Genomic DNA, 17,105 nt, shown 5'->3' with positions numbered 1-17,105 from the left:
GATTTTACAGTAGGAAGTCATCCTACACTTCTGTGTGCTCCAAATGTGTTTTGGTGGTGGTGAAGAGAACATGTGGGTTTGCCTGCCCATCTAGAAGAAAAGGGAACTTGGCCGAAGGAAGTGCTTACCCAACTGAAACAGGCATTGTTAGGGAAGATCAGCTCCAAGATGAACTTTATCTTGGAAAATGGTGTTTTCCTATGTGGTTATAAGCAATAAGGAGCCACACAAATCATGAACTCAATGCAACATGTAACCATATCACTCACGCATTTTGGAACGCCAAATAGTACAATATAATTCAGTACAATGTAAGTACCATGTTTTGAAAAAGGACTGTATGAAGAGACCACTGAACATTGGCCTGATTATTGCTTTCTGCATACCCCAGCTGAACTGAGATTCCTGCATACTGCTGTCAAGGGAAGGCACCCCGAATCTCTTTTGACCAACTCCTAATCTTCTTCTCTCTCTCTTTTTCAGGGTCTTTTTGATTGTATCTGTTTATCATAAAGTTTCCATCTCCCCAAAAATATGAGGAAAGGGACTGAATTTGCTTCTCTGCTCCTAAAGAAACTAATCTTGAAATTTGAAAGCGGGGGTGGGGGTATTAATTAAAGCCGATTAAGTGCAGAAGTAATTATACTTAGAATAGATAGGAGGCCTGTTGTTCTAATGTTGTATAATCTCAATGGAGATATATTTGAACAAGGAGACCCTTTTTAAAAAACAGAACAGTAGACAAGAGCTTATTTTATAGTCAAGCAACTAACAGTGTAATATTTTTATGTAAAAATGGAACTTTTAATTGCATGTTTTTTTCTTAAATCATCTGGTAGCAGTTGGTTTGAAAGCATAAAGGCCATCTGGTCATTCTAGTAGCAATGAGATTGGGACAGGGAAGGATAGTTTCTTTGCTTGTAAACTGAATCTTGTCTTCCTGACCATGGTGAAGATCTTCAGTAAAGAAACGATAGTCCTGTGGGGAATGTGTTGGGCATGGAGTCTAGAAAACTTGTGCTTGAATTTTCAAAAGAGAAACTACCCTGAGCTCCTTGGGCAATGTATTTTGGTGACCTGCATGCCGCTCTTCCCATCCCCAGATCTGATTGTGATTGTCCTTTGGCAAAAGACAAGCTCTCTGCAGAAGCTCCCATTATTTATTACTATGGTTATTCAAATGCCTATAATGACAGATGAGAGCATGAATATTGCAAGGACCCTTGGTGCAGGGAACTGTGTATCTTTCCACAAGGTTCCTCTCAGTGGAGGCTGGGGAACCTGTTGTCATCACAAAAACAAGCTTTTTCTCTTTCCCAAAATGCGTTAATTGCATCCATTCATTTACATCATACAGGAGAATGTAAACATCAGAGGCACAGTTGAAATGGGGGCGACAGCTCCCCTTTGCCCTTGGTGACTCCAGTTTCTTGGGGAGAACAGGCTTTTGTTTTTCCACCTCCTGAAAGTGTTGGTAAATGCAATCTGTCACTTAGAGCTTAGGCCATTTATTGCATCCTAAGCGGAGGTACACCCTTCTAAGGGCACTGACTTCAGTGGACTTACTAGGGTCTAACTCTGTTTAGGATGGCACTGTGTGCAGCCTCTAGCATGTGCTTCTTGATGAGATGCTACAATATGAGGCTATGGTGTAATGGAACCCTGGCTTTTACATAAATAGATAGATGGGCTGCAGAGTTCAGCTCAGGCATTAAGAGCAAGTTCCAGGTTTTACATTAAATGCTTAATATTCTCAATCTTCCTTTTCCCCCACAGAATTTGGGACACCATTGTCTCCCTAACCCTAACTTCAGTTTCCTATTAAAAGAGTTATTAGAATGAATAAAATCATGAAATGAAGTGCATTTTCCATAGTAGAAGTGCTGTTGAAGTTATTGATAATTTGTGGTTCTCTGCATTGAAGCACGCAGTTTCTTCACATGGAAGACTCAGGCAGAGTTTGAAAGTGGACTTTGGGAGGCAACTAACTTTACTTTGCTGAAAAGGATCTCCATCTTCTTATCGTTTCCTAATCTCTGACTTGTACCTCTTGGGCTATTGTAATAAAGTCTTCGAGTCTTAAACTGGCTTCTATGGAAATGCTCTTTTATGGGGAAGAAACCTAATTGTGAAAAGCTTCTGATGTTGCTTTGGATGACTATAAAGGTGTGTATTCATTCTTAGCCCTCCCACAAGTCACCACAGGTGATGGATGCGTTAAACCTGAGACAATTAGATCCTTTGCCATAGGAGGCAGAGGGTTGCTAGAAGGATGGGGGAGGATAAGGAAATCTCTTACCAACTGATGGTGGGATTCCATTGCAAATGCACATTGACTATCAGTGCAGTCTTAACACCTTCAGTCTAGCACCATTGATTCCAATAGGCTTAGACTGGAATAACTCTATAGGATTGCACACTGTATATCTTATTTAAGTGGAAGTACCGTAATCTTATTTTTAAAACAGGAAGGCTTGATTGGAGACCTACAGATATTCTCATATGGCTTTTGATTTGTAATATCTTTTCTTTATCCATCATTAGAGGCAGCTTCCCATTTTTTCCCCACTTAAACACTCACACTTTCACACTAATTCCACCTCTGTTCTCATACCACTCCATTTACCCATTAATGTGCTCCAATAATTGGCTTCTAAAATTTAATAATGTTGCCTCTTCCTTTGTGTGCACCTATTCATACTAATTGTGTCATGGGAATTAGTAAAAAAAAATCAGCCTAGTTAGAATATTCATAGACATTCTCTACCACCTCATCAGCTGAGCCATCCATAGAGCTTATTTTAGTACCCTGAAGAGGAAGTTCTTGCAAATAATAGCTAGAGAGGTTTAAAGGTGTTACATTTCTGAATTTTTTTCAAATAGAAAAATATATTATTTACAAATCTGCATGTTCTGTGCTTTAATCTGATACTTCATTTTGGTATTAACCAACGTCACTGTAGCATAAGCTTTCGAGAATCACAGTTCTCGAAAGCTTATGCTACAGTAAAGTTGGTTAGTTCTAAAGTTGCTATTGGACTCTCTTCTATTTTGCTACTACAGACTAACACGACTAACTCCTCTGGATTCATTTTGGTATTTACACCAAGTGATCAAACACTTTATCCAAGGGTAGCTTTGACTTTCCAAATAAATATGTGATGTGGGGTCCTGCAAAGAGTCTTAAAAGGAGAAAAAAGCTATCGTTTCTATCTTGGGCATCACACCCATGATAACTTGAAGGCTCACCAGGATGGGGACGAGGTTGAGTTTGCTCCTGCTCTCCGTCAACCCTGAGCTTATTGCAGGGGCTTGTCTTATGCTCTGTCCCTTAATGTTGGGGGGAGGAAGTGGGGTAAATGTGTTCTTGAACCCTTTGACCCTGAAGTGATCATGAGAACTGTGCTAGACTTAAAGGAAGCAAGCAGCAGATGGCTTGTTTCACAGTTCAGCCACCCCCACTTCCAGTCCTGACTGCCTGCATGCTGGTGTCTGCTTCCAGGGATGTTCCCTGGCAGCATAAGAGCAACAACGTGCGTAACCCACCGTCTGCACCCTGTTTTGTGGGGCAGGGAAATGACCCTGTGCAATTTTTAAAAAACAAACCTAGGAGTTCTCTCCTTTCTTACCCTTCAGAATCACAATATGCATTGAATTATAAGGATTGGCTTTTTGTCTTTGGTATTTGGAACAATCTGGAAGTTCAGGATGTACTGCAGTATCATGCTTAACAGTTTTTAAGCGTTTCAGAGATTGTTTTTCAAAACTCAGCTTTACTCCTCTGTCTTGCTGTCTGAGACAAAAGAAGCATCCCTCCAGCCCCTGCATGGGTTGAGCCCAATGGACAGATTGCTATCTCCCCTGCCAAGCTGGAGAAAGAAGAGAATCGGAACACTGGTAGAAATAATGGTCTTGTTACCAAATATTGAAGTTTCTCTTTCCCACTTCCCTTCTTGAGTTTGAGTACGAATTTCTTACCTGCGGGGGCCCATTTCTATCAGAGATGGTAACTTTTGCAAATTAAAAAGTTAAGCAACCAGGACCCTATTTTTTATTATTCTAGGAATCCAGCTGTTATAAACTCTCTGTTGCCATACAGGCATGGCTGATGGGTTGTCTCCCATAACCATGTTATGGATAAAATCTTTTCACTCACCTGCTGGATGAAATTGTCTTTCTGCTGTGAGGTTAAGACAGTCATCCTATTGTGTTTCTATAGCATAGGTGGCCCAGTTCTAGCCATGTTTACTTGAATAACTCTCCCTTTGTTCAGTGGAGTATACTGTCAAAGAAGAGAGCAGCAAAGGGATGCAGGCAGCTTTAGCCGTTGTACAGCACCAGGCCACCACAGCCGATTTTCTAGAATTTAACCTTGCAGTGTGAGTGTTTCATCATGCCGTTATCAAGTCAAGATAAATAACGAGAGTGGTTTGTCCAATTTCATTCCTGCAAAGGCAAGAATCTTTTCCTTTGAAAAAGTGGTGCCTGAACTTCCCATAATGAGATCCTCCATCTGCCAAGCACAAGATGGATTTTGGTCCTTGGCACTCCCTGGGGTTCTCATTCATGTAATGGCCCCTAAATAATATTATGGTGATGAGAAGCGGCAGATGCAGTCTGGTGCCAGCTAAATTTTAGTCTAACGAATAACCAGTGAAGGTTGTAGCTGCTTAAAGAGTGAACTAATTTTCCTGCTTCTTCTGGGGATATGGATTTTCCTTCGCTGTAAAGGTCATAAATGAAGGTGCGTTCTTTGGCCACTCAGATGGTTCATAAGATAATTCTGAAGACTAAAAGTGCAATCTTATACAGAGTTATTCCAGTCAATGCTCATTTAAATCAATGAGCTTAGGCTAAACATTTCTGTATAGGATTAAAATGGGTTGGATTCAGCCAGTTTTTTCATTCAAACAATGTATCAACCGTGCCCGACTAACTAAGCAGCCTACTGGCTGTGTAAACTATAATTTCACAAGTCAAAGAATTAATCACTTATTTAGTCACCAGTACTGTACCACAACTTATATTTCATAAGCATTTGAAACTGTGTGCCCAGTTTCCTTTCTTACTATAGCCCCTGTCTCAAGATAGTCTTTTGGGTGGGCAAAGGAGGGCCCCCTCCTTTTTGTTCACCATCAGCAAAAAATTGGTTGGCTCCATTCCAGTTTATCTGCAGTTGGTGGGCAACTGCAGATAAAGTGTGTTTTTGGCTGTGTTTAAGCCTGGTACCCAGATAAGTGGTGGCACTGGAGCAGATGCTCTTCAGCTCAGCCACGTGGATAATGCCTGTGTGACTGTCCCTTTCACAATTCCAGCTCCTTGAATTAGCAGTAGATGTGAAGAGAAGGACTTCTCTCCGCCTTCTTTGGTTGTTCTATGTGCATAATGGTGGTTTGAGTTCCAGATGGCGTTTAGTACTTTTCTTCAGCTTGAGTAATTTCTTATTAGTCTGTTCAGCCCCAGCAAATTGGGATGGCTGTGAATTCTATGCAGTCAGTCTTTCCTCCTCCTCTTCTTTGCTAAAGTCAGAAAATGTTCCGTTAATTATAGGCATTGAAGGTCTAAATAACTGTATTCATTTCCTGAGGGGGAGCTACAGGTGACAGAATTCAGATCAGAGCATAGAGTCTTGCCTTCTTGAAGAAGGAACAGCATCAAAGGATGTTATGGTAAATAGGCATAATGTGAAAAAGAGTTTATTGTTCATGGAATCCTAGAAAGAAGGGCTGTGTGAATTTGCTCATGATTCTCAATGGTAATTTTTATGTAAGCCCTCTTCCCAAAATGAACCAGTCACTCAGATGAATATAGCCAGGGCAGATTCACACTTGAAGCAAAAGATCAGCCAACTTGTAGAACCCTTATTTTATATAGCCATTTGTCCAGATGTATTTCACGCATGTTATTTCCAAAAGCATGTGCACATTTTCTCTTTGCAAATTCTTCTCTATTTTCACATGCCTAAGGAATAGTTGCCAGGATCCTGCTGTTTTGGTTTGAGAGGTTTGGTTTGAGAGCCAGTTTGGTGTAGTGGTCAAGATTGGTGGGACTCTAATCTGAAGAACTGGGTTTGATTCCCTACTCCTCCACTTGAAGCCAGTTGGGTGACTTTGGTCAGTCACAGTTCTTCCAGAGCGCTCTCAGCCCCACCTACGTCACAGAGTGATTGTTGTTGTAGGGTTAATAAGAACATACTTTGTAAACCTCTCTGTGTGGGTGTTAAATTGTCCTCAAGGGTGGTATATAAATTGAATGTTGTTGGTGTTGGGGCTAGTTTTGTCTCCTCTGAGTCATTTCAGCCAAGAGATTTCATCCACCCAACCAACGTAATTCCCCTAGGCACTAGGCTAGTGTTTGCAAATAGTTAAAAGATATTTCCTGGTGGTATGAGGGAGGCCAGCATGCGCAATCCTCACCTAAGGCAATTTTGCAGGCTTGAGGGAAGAGACATGTTTGTATTAGGGTGACCAACCTCCCGGTGGGGTCTGGAGTTTTCCTGGAATTACAACTGATATCCAGAGATCACCTTCTCTGGGGAAAACGGAAGTTTCAAAGGGTGGACTCTATGGCATTATGTCTTTGCTGAGCTCCCTCCCCTCCCCAAAGTCCACCCTCCTCAGGCACCCCTCCTGTATCCAGGAGTATCCCAAGACAGAGCTGGCAACCTGTAGTTTGAATGTGTGTTCTAATCCATTACTATTTTCTGCAAGGATGGGGGACTATACTCTGCCTCCCCCCTTATATAGGCCTCTGGTTAGCCACACAGACATGCTACTGTAAAAATGGACAGCTGAACGTGCTTTTTGTCACTTAGCTGATGTGGAAAAACGTGGACTGATGTTGGTAGTTGAGAGAAGCTGGATAATATTCCGCAGAATCATGATTTTATCACATAGAATTCCAACAACCTGCTGATTTACAGTCTTGTGCATCGTCTTCCAGTCAATGTGTGATTGTCCTCTCTACATTACGTTATGGGTTAATAAACTAATACTATTTGCTTCCTTTTTTTTTTTTTTGCAACTAGCCCAGAAAACAAGCAGGGTTCCTAAGAATGTGGGTGTGCTAGAATCTCTGTGGGGTGTCTGCCTCTCTCATCACTTGGTCTGTGCCAGAGGAATGCTGACCTCCCGCCTATGTTTTCTGCAGCCCTAATTAGAAGTGATTGCTCTGCTGGGCTTCTTAATCCTGCATTCATAATGTTCTACTAATAAATTAGAGACTGGCAGCAATGGGAGAGGGGATAGGTACATGGATACAGGACACATTTCTTATAGATGGTCTGAAACACTCAGAGGGTGACAAACAAAAGAGCTCTGTTTATATGCTGAGCCTTCTCTATGTCCACTAGCTGCATTCAGACATGACAACAAACCTTTGTTTGTCCATGGTGAGCATGATTGTGCTTGATGTTGTGCTTGCATACTCTCTCCCTCCTCACATGCACATTGCAATTGAAGGTTTTCTGATTTTTAGAGCTGTCACTCAAATTTCAATTAGCCCTGATGTCTGAATGTAAGTGCCTGGACACTCCTCACAAACTTGGATTATAAACCACAGTTTAAAACCAGTTTTTGGAGAGGAATCCAACTTCAGGCACCTGCATTCAAAGAGTAGTTTAATCAAAGGCTTTCAAAGCCAGGAAACTTTCCATCATGTTTCAGCTGCAAGGGGAGGTGGGAGGATGCATGAAGCATAGCCCATCATGGATAAATAGAGTTATGTCATAGCCTCTGAGGCTGTTGGCACTGTTGTAAACTGGTAATCTGGATGAGGCTCCTGTTCCTATGAAATCTGTGCTGCGTTCTGTAGATGGGTGAAATCCTGGAGTTGGTTCAATAAGCGGCATTTGTTACAGGACACATGTTAGCATGGTATTGTCTCATACCACACCACTGCTGTAAAGAACAATGCTTTGGCTGAAAAGGGGAAATGACAAATTATAGCACAGAGTTTGTTCAGACACAGTTGGGGGCGGGGGGCAACCTAAAATGTGCTACAGAAAACAGTAAGTGAAAGGGCATGGCTGAAGTTGTAGACCTGTGCATTCTTCAAATCACTTTTGTAACAAAAATAATTATTTTTGAGGGGTGTAAGCCCTCCTCCACCGTTGCTGTGAGAGATAATGGTTTGTCTTTCTGTCTTTGGGGTGAGAAGTGGGATGCTTTGCAAGAAGCTACCCTGTTTTCACAAAGGCAGATTTTTTTTTATTGCTGCGCTACCATTGCAAGTGCCGCCTCCTGCACCTTCTGATAGGGATAAAAACAAATCTCTTCCCACCCTGTTCTCATCCCTCTGCTATTATCTGTGTTCTTTCGCACAGAAAAACAATAGTGGGTTGTCACTGTGGGTTTTTTAGTGCTAATTCTGGATCCATCGTGCAGTCTCCTGCCAGTAAGACCATAAGAATTACTTTGCTGGATCAGATAGCCCAGTACTCTGCCTCCAGTGGCCAGGTGCCATTGGATTGCTCAGAAGAAGAATGCTATAGCAATGGCCATTCTGTTTATCCCAGGCATCTGATAATCAGAGGAATACTGCCTCTGAATGTGGAGGTTTTGTTTCTCTGCTATAGCAATGGATCTGCATGTCCTCCAGAAACTTCTCTACTCCTTTTAATAAGCCATTTAAGCATCTTGTGGCAATGAAACCCGTAAGTGCATTACCTGTCTATTAGATTGTGATCCTGCCCTTTCCTTAATGAGCTCACTGTGGTGTACATGGTTTTCCCCTTCTGCATTTTATCCTCACAAGAGCCCTTGTAATGTGGGTTAGGCTGAGAGAATGACTGACTGAAGGCCACCCAGTGAGTTTTGTGGCAACGTGGGAATTAGAACCCAGACCTCCTCAGGCCTATCCCAGCCCTCTATCCCTACATTTCACGGGTTCACATTTTCTGCATTATGTATTGTATGTAGCAGGATTCCTTCTGTTTGTGCTGAAGTTATTGCTATTCAATTCCATAACAGGGTTTTGATATTTTGATAAATTGATTTATCTTCCCTTGTTTTATCCATTTTTTCCTAAACTGAAAATGCATACAAGAGTGCCCTGGAATCTCTGCCTGCTTTTGTCTACCAGATGCATTTTTAATAACAGTCTCAAGGCAGAAGGCAGCAATGGCAGATGTTTTCCTTGGCCAGCCATTGTGCTTTCTGTCTTAAATAATTATCAATAAATGAACGTTTTTGACCCAACTCACTGTTTTAAATAGCATCTGCTAGACTAATGCTTGTTACTAGTTGATGAGTGTTTGTGATGAATTGTGGACATAAACGGGAACAGGTTGACATGATGTCTTTCTCTCCCCTGCCCCAATAGAAAATTGTCATTCCGATCTTGTTCAGGGTGGCTGATTTGGGGATCTCATTAAAGGGCAGACAATTGTAAACTAGTTTGTTATATATTTACCACTAGGCACTAAAATGTCTTGGGTCACCTTTACAGTGCAATCCTAAGCAGAGTTATTTTACCAGTATATGTAACATTACTAAAATCAGCCTTGGTGCTGGATGACTGGAAAGTAAAAAATGTCAGCGCAATTTTTAAAAAAGATACCAGAGGGGATCTAGGGATTTACAGGCCAGTTAGCTTAATATCTGTTCCAGGTAGATTATTAGAAATTCATATTAACGAGAGAATTATTAAGTAAATCGAGGAACAAAGCCTGCTGAGGGGGGGAAAGTATGGCTTATAAAAAGGGTAGACTTGCCTCACCAGCTTTTCGAGTTTTTTGGACAGTTTAACAAACGTGGATACAGGTGATCCAGTAGACATTATATACTTGGACTTGCAAAAAGCTTTTGACAAGGTATCTCACCAAGGACTCCTGACTAAATTTCCCAGTCACAGAATAAGAGTATGGGTCTTCTTTAAATTAAAAATTGATTAAATGATATGGAAGCAGAGAGTAGGGATAAGTGGAACGTTCTCTCAGTGGAGGGAAATGAGCCATGAGATTGAACAAGGATCAGTATTGGGACTGGTGCTATTGTATTGGTTCATAAATGGTTTGAAATTGAGGGTGGTTTGGAATTCAGGGTGAACAGTGTAGTAGCCAAGTGTGCAGATAATATCAAATTATTCAGGATGGTAAAAAACAAAGTAGATTGTGAAGAGCTGCAGGAGGATATCTTTAAATTGGTTCAGAGTGGAACAACATGGCAAATTAAGGTCAAAGTTGGTAAGCTTAAAGTGATGCACATTAGAACAATAAATCCTAATTTGGGGTCTCAATCGGCTGAGACTAAGTCTGAAAGAGATCTTGAGGTTATAGTGGAAAACTTATTGCAAATATCAATCTAGTGTGTGGTGGCTGTGAAAAAGGCAAACTCTATGCTGGACGTTATTGGAAGAGGATTGAAAGTAAAATGACCAATATTGTAATGCCATTGTATAAAGCTATGGTGTGGCTTTATATGGAAAACCATGCAGTTTTGGTCACCATATCTCAAAAACTATATTGCATAACTGGGAAAAATGCAGAAGAGGAAAACAAGGATAATTGAAGGGATGGAGCACCTTTCCTTTGAGGAAGGAGTATGGGACTTCCCAGTCTAGAAATAAAAATGAAGGGGGTGATATTTATGAAATTAAGCATGGGTGGAGGAAGTGGCCAGAGCTTTTTCTCCCTCTCCCGAAATCCTAGAACTCAGGGGCACCCAATGAAGGGCAGAAGATTCAGGATGGACAAAAGGAAATATGTCTTTAGTTATGGAGTAATTCACTACCTTTAAAGGGGGGTTAGACAGATTAATAGAAAATAGGTCCTTGGTGAGTCAATGGAAGGTGTTAGCCTCTACACCATGTTTGCTGGCCCTCCAGGGCACTTGGGTGGCTGCTGTATGAACCAGGAGATGGAACAGTGGCCTGATCCAGCATGTTTCCCCTAATAGTCTTGAAGGTTGCTGTTCCTGAGGAGGATAGGATGTAGGGTTGCCAGCCTCCAGTTGGGGGCTGGAGACCTCCTGGAATTACATCTCCAGCTGAGAGAGATCAGTTCCCCTGGAGAAAATGGTTGCTTTGGAGGGTGGTGGACTCCATGGCATTATACCTGCCAAGGCCCCTCCCCGAAACCCTACCCACTGCAGGCTCCACTCCCAAGTATGAGTTTGCAACCCTGATAGACTGGAGCAATAAGGAATGCTGTCCTCTGTTGCAAGCTGTTTGTTTTATGATCCTAGTGGAATGGCTTTTATGCTGGCACTACATCTCTCTCCATGTGGTAGGAATTTGCCAGGAGGCAAAGATTTCATTCTCAAAGGAAATTCCTGATTTATTGTACACATTGGGGTAGTTGATCATGTACCTTGTTGTGACACTTGTTGAATTTTGGATTAGGTTTTGAAAGGCTTTGAGGGCTTCCTCAATAAGGTTTTTTTGGTCCATGAACTTGTTCATTTCTGAGAAACCAAGCAACATTCCTGTCAATTTACTCCATTCCAACTCCTCCTCCCCTTTGGGTGCCAACCAGTTTTTAAAAAAAATGTATTTCCTTTGTAATGGAAACTGTGCTAAAATCTAGCAATCACAATATTGATTCACCTGTTTTGTAGGTGTGGTTTATGTCATGCCTAGTGATGGTAGCTCTCTCTCTCTTCATTACCTGCCCTCTCTGCTGCCATCTGTCTCCCAGTTTAAAAAAAAAAGCATAAAAGGAGCAGTAACGTCTACCAGCTATTACTGGTAGGGACACTTCATGCCCACCCCTCTCTCCATAAGTGAGTGAAGTTCAAGAGTCAGCTGAAGAGGAGGAATAAGCTGGTGAAGTTTCTGCAGCATAGTTTTCTCTTCTGAAGAAGTCATCGGTTCAGTGGCAACCACGTATGTTCAAGTAGAGTACTGAATCTCACTAGCATTTGTATAATGCTCGCAGGAAAAAAAATGTCATTTGGAATCATGCTCCAATAGGACTGCTATAAAGAGCATGCTGAGCTGCCAAAGACATTCAGTACTGAGGTGATCTTCTAAGTATGTTTGGTTTCCCCCCAGATAAGCTGGATTTTTAATTCAACAGATACATTAAGGTGTGCTGAGGTATGTCTTGTACTGTCATTAGTATGCAGTATTTTTTTTTCCTCCAGAGCGTAGTAGAATCACTATTATCCAAAGCTCTCAAAGTTAATTTGCCTTGTCTCTACTGGCTGGTCTCGTGCTCCAATTCTATTTATTTATTTAGAAAATGTATGTGCCGCTTCTCCAAAGACCCAGTTGAGGCCCCTAAAACAGAACCGTTCTATCGGTACACTTCTTGGAAGAAGTGAAATATTTGTCTGGGATATTAGTTATGTGACTATTTGAATCTGCAATAAGCTAGGGTTCAGTTTATTTAACAGTTATAGAGCAATATTTGGGGAAGCAAGGTGTGTATTCTAACAAACAGTTCTACACCATTTTGTTTTCTTATGATGTCTTCAAGTCTTAGTGCATGGTTTTTGAATATTCAGTAAAAATTAATACAAGGTATTAATTTCAAAGTTATTGTATATTATTAGGCTTTGGATAAGTGTACATAAAAGTACATAGTTCCTGGGATGTGGGAATGACAGAACATACAATTACAAAAATGCTTTAGCCCTCAAACTATTACTGTTACTTAGATTTTTATACCTTGCCTCTCTCCCCAATGGGGACAGCTTACAACATCACACTCCCCTCTTCCATTTTCTCCTCACAACCCTCTGAGGCTAGGTGAGAGTGACTGGCCCAAGATCACTCAGTGTCTTCCATGATAACGTTGGGGAGATTTGAACCCCCGTCCCCCAGATCCTGGTTTGACACTCTTAACTGCTATACTATTCTGGCTCTTGAATTATTTATGTTTACTGGAAGTTCCTGGTTACTGATCCTCTGTGGTTATAAGTTATCCGGCATCAGTAATCCTTGGTTGAAAGGGTTCCCACACTTCATCTGAGAAAAAATGTTTTGTCTTCATTTTGAAGCTGGAAAGGAGCTTGTCCCCCTCTAGCTCATTGGCATATGGCTAAATAAGATTTCCTACCCTTCTGTCCTCCCTAATATTCAGTAGATGGTGCTAGCATATCACTAATTCTTGTTATAGTCAGAGGGAAGAATTCTCTCAGTAATAACTGTGATGCTGCAAGGTCTGTGATAGGGTTGTCAACTTCCAGGTGGTGACTGGAACTCTTCTGGAATTACAACTGATCCTCAGGTTACGAAGATCAGTCCCTCTGGAGAAAATGGATGCTTTGGGAGGTGGACTCTATGGCTTTATACTATATTGACGTCCCTCCTCTCCCCAACTGCAGTCCTCTCCAGACTCTATCCCCTAAAATTTCCAGGAATTTCCCAGCCAGGAGTTGGCAACCCTAGTCTGTAATCTGATCTTCCCAGTTTTTAAAGGCAAATAGCAGTCCTGCTGAGTGCCAGTCAGATTGAGGCCGTGATGCTGGGAGATACAGTATTTTTGTTTGTTTTCTTGTCCACTTTTCACAGTTTCACTGGTCAAAATCAACAATATCGGCTCATGAACCTGTCAGTTTGAGTTACATTGTGATAACATGTTGCAGTCACAACAGCTGAACATTCAGCAGGCTGTTGGGGCTGTGTCTGAACAACTCAAATGCATCTTTAGTAGTAATGTCGCCTTTGCAGATAAGCGGAATTGCCAACGTAAACATCACTTTATTTAAAGAAATAATCACATCTAAGAACCTGCATTTCAGGCTTTCATGCGTTTCATGAGTTAGGGTTGCCAAACACCAGGTGGGCCTGGAGATCTCCCAGAATTAGAAGAGATTTCTAGCCTACAGATATCAGTTCCCCTGGAGAAAATGGCAGCATTAGAGGGTAGACACTATGGCATCATATCCCAGCTGAGCCCCCTCCCCTAACGTCCTCCACAAATCTCCAGGAATTTTCGAACTTGGAACTGGCAACCCTGTGAGCTGAGTTTGTATGTTAATGCCTGCCAAACTGTTCATATTCAGAGATGTTTGTGCATGCATGCTCTCACACAGTCTCATGGGAGTTGTAGTTTTCACACACACACACCCCAAAAAATTATGTTGAATGAGGTTGTCTTCTTTGGCTACTCAGGTGGAAAAACAGCCTTAAGATACAGAGAAACAAAACTTATCTTTGAAAGTTACGGTTCAGCTCGAAAGCTGCCCAGCCTGAATCATAGCAAACAGTAAGACAAGTGTAGAAAACATGAGAAGTTGCTCCTATTATCTCTTTTTGCTCACATATAAGCAGGGTTTTTTTGTGGGTGTGTGTGTGTCTCTTTACAAACAAAAGGTGAAATGAAAGAAATTTCCACTGTATTAAAGAAATTGATTCTGAACTCAGGAGGAGTCTGGGAGATGCAATGAACAATAAACTTTAAAATAATGTCTCTTAGATACCTGAAAAGATTCCTTATGGTGGGTACAATATCTTAGGCAAAATATATTTAATTATTTCACATTGAGTTTAATATGTCTACAAGAGTATTGTGAACTGTTCATAAACAGCCCTGTTTTTTGAACAGATGATAATTGGCCTGCATTAAACTTGCCAGGTTTCTGCTGATGGTGGGCAGTCTCTTGGCAATTGTAGCTTGTGCCCACTGAACACTGGCAATCAGAAATTGCCTACCATTAGTGAAAACTTGGCAAGGAGGCTAGGAAAATGGGTGCAAGCGCACTTGCAGCACCTTCTGTAGACATCATTTCTTTAGGAACTGGCCCCAAACATAGTAAAAATGTAGCTGATGCATGTGTGCAAAAAGAAGACAGGTGAGTGCCTGCTGCATCGGGGCAACACTTTAGTATTTGTCCAAAAACATAGTTTCAAAAACTCTAAAACAGATTTTGAAACTCTCTGTTTTTGGCTGAGTGCTGAAGCGTCGCTCCCAGCACAACGCCATTGCTTCTGGGTCATGCTGGGTCATTACTTGGGAGCAACAGTCTTGCCCCTCTAGGTTCCTGTCCCCACCCATCTCCCAGTAATAGCCATGCTGTGCCTGGCAACCCTTTCACCCAGTGTGGTATGAGAGGGGTTTGTACACAGATTTTTCAGTCCTAGCCTGCCATTCTAACTACTATGCAATGCTGCCTCTACAGTGAAGTGTGTTCCATGTATCAGAGTTGCCAGCTGGCTGGCTCTGTACCAATATATCCCTTTCTCCTGGCTGCCTGGCTTGAGTTGCTTATTTTAGCTTTGTTTCAGTATTATGTAGTGGGCAATCCTAATTTTGCAAATACAGAAAGCAACATAGATAGCTAATCATTAGCTTAACAGCTGCTGTTGCCTTACCTTGTGTACCAAAGCCTGACAGCCCATTACACCGTTCTCTAAATACTGCTTGGGTTGCTTTAGGGTAGCTATGTTTCCCACATAACCTTTCTAGGCCTTCTGCCCATAGTGCCGTATACCCTTCTCCACAGGCTTCTAAGCATGTAGATCCTTTGTGTGTCCCTCCAGCCTCCTTCTCAGCAACTCTCTGCCGGAGGTCTAGCCCTGTCCCCTCACAAGACTCCAGTCTTAAGCCTCCTGTCTCGTTCAGTCCTTTTGCCCAACAGGTGGTTCTTCCAGACAGGCTTTCTTTTGGCTCCACAGCCAATCTAGTGTTTCCTGAGAGTTTTGTTCTTTGCTCTCTTCCTATTTCACTGCTTGGGGGACACCCTACATCTGCCGTCCCTTGGGAATGAGCCTCCCCCACCTCCTCACAGCTGTTAGCCTGAGGAACAAGCCTGCCTTTCTTTGAGGGCTATCCTGGATAGAAAGTATGCTACAATCCTACTGTGTAGTCTTGCTCTCATTGCTGGAATTTTGATTTCCTTTTTATTCCCCAGTAGCTTGTTTTACAGCTAAGGGAGGAAGGGCTGACCTCGGCTGCACCCACTTTTGCCAGCTGAATTCTGTGAGTAGTTCCCACAATCTAAAGCTGCCTTGATTACCAGCCTGTTACAGGCTCTCCTCTCTTTTCCTCCTCACTGTGGCGTGATATGACTTTTAAATAGATAGGAAGGCAGTTTAGCACGTACATATATCACTTTTTCATGGTAACCCCGTGTGATAATAACCCATCCTGACCTCGATTCTAAGAACTGCCCAACTTGACATTACTGAATTCCATTTTAAAGGTGCACAACTCCAAGTTCAGAACCAGCAAAGCTCTAATACATATGTATGCAAGGGCCATTTTTCATCTTTAATCCTGTCCATTGCATATGGTGATTTGTTTCTCCCACCTTTTCGCTGATGAAGCCTGCCTTTGTAGCATGCTGTGTAGTATTTCTTGTCTCTCATCGTGTTCTCCTGCCCGCCCCATATTCTCAGTGTAAATGTTTGTAGGAAGGGAAGGCAGCATGGTATAGCTCGATCTCCTCCAGTCATGGAAGCTAAGCAGGGTCAGTACTTGGTTGGGAGACCACCAAGAAAGACTTTGCAGAGGAAAGCACTGGCAAACCACCTCTGTTTCTCACTTGCCTTGAAAGCCCACCATAAGTAAAGTGTGACTTGATGGCAGTTTACACACACACAAATGTTTGTAGACATTGTGAATTGCTGTTATCCAAATCCTGAACGTAATGCTGCCCCAGGCCTTGAGAGGCATGAAGGTCTAACATTGTTAACAAAGCAGGACATTTTAAGTTTTTAAAAACAGCTGCAGTGGGGTGAGAATTTACTCTTTCTTTATGCTGAATTCTAACTAGTGATAGTTAAAGTTCAGAAATCACAAGGTGAATATACAAATGCACCCAGCTCACAATTTTCAGCTGTCTTTCAAAAAAACTCCCTAATAATCATCTTCTGCTTGTAATGATAAAGAATTACACAGTGTGAGTCAATATGATCAACAGCAGAGACATTCAATAAACAGTGCAACAGGGTATGCATGCACATGCAAATTTGCAGAGATTTGAAAACAAGCAGATAATTGATACAGAATTGAAACAATGGTGAAACAGTGCATAAGCAGTTCTATGCAGAAAGTACCCAGTAGGATTATGTTTACTGTAACAGACAGTACATAGCAGTATAGCTTACAGTCCCTATCCCTCTACCAACGCATCTCTCTGAAACCACTTTCTTACAGTACAACCCTCCTATTCGGGTAAAAAAGCCCCCCCCCCCAATAATTCAGTTTTGCAAAATTT

General features: G+C 41.8%; 1 protein-coding gene across 1 annotated transcript in view; it reads left to right on the top strand.

Annotated features, from left to right (window-relative positions):
• Nucleotides 1–17,105, top strand: part of PODXL2 (podocalyxin like 2) — a 60,155-nt gene that overhangs the window by 942 nt on the left and 42,108 nt on the right. The window lies entirely within an intron of this gene.

This window comes from Eublepharis macularius, chromosome 4 (genome assembly GCF_028583425.1).
Source record: "Eublepharis macularius isolate TG4126 chromosome 4, MPM_Emac_v1.0, whole genome shotgun sequence".
NCBI lineage: Eukaryota > Metazoa > Chordata > Lepidosauria > Squamata > Eublepharidae > Eublepharis > Eublepharis macularius.
Note: the sequence above shows the minus strand (reverse complement) of the source record. Positions and strands in the feature narration are given on the sequence as shown.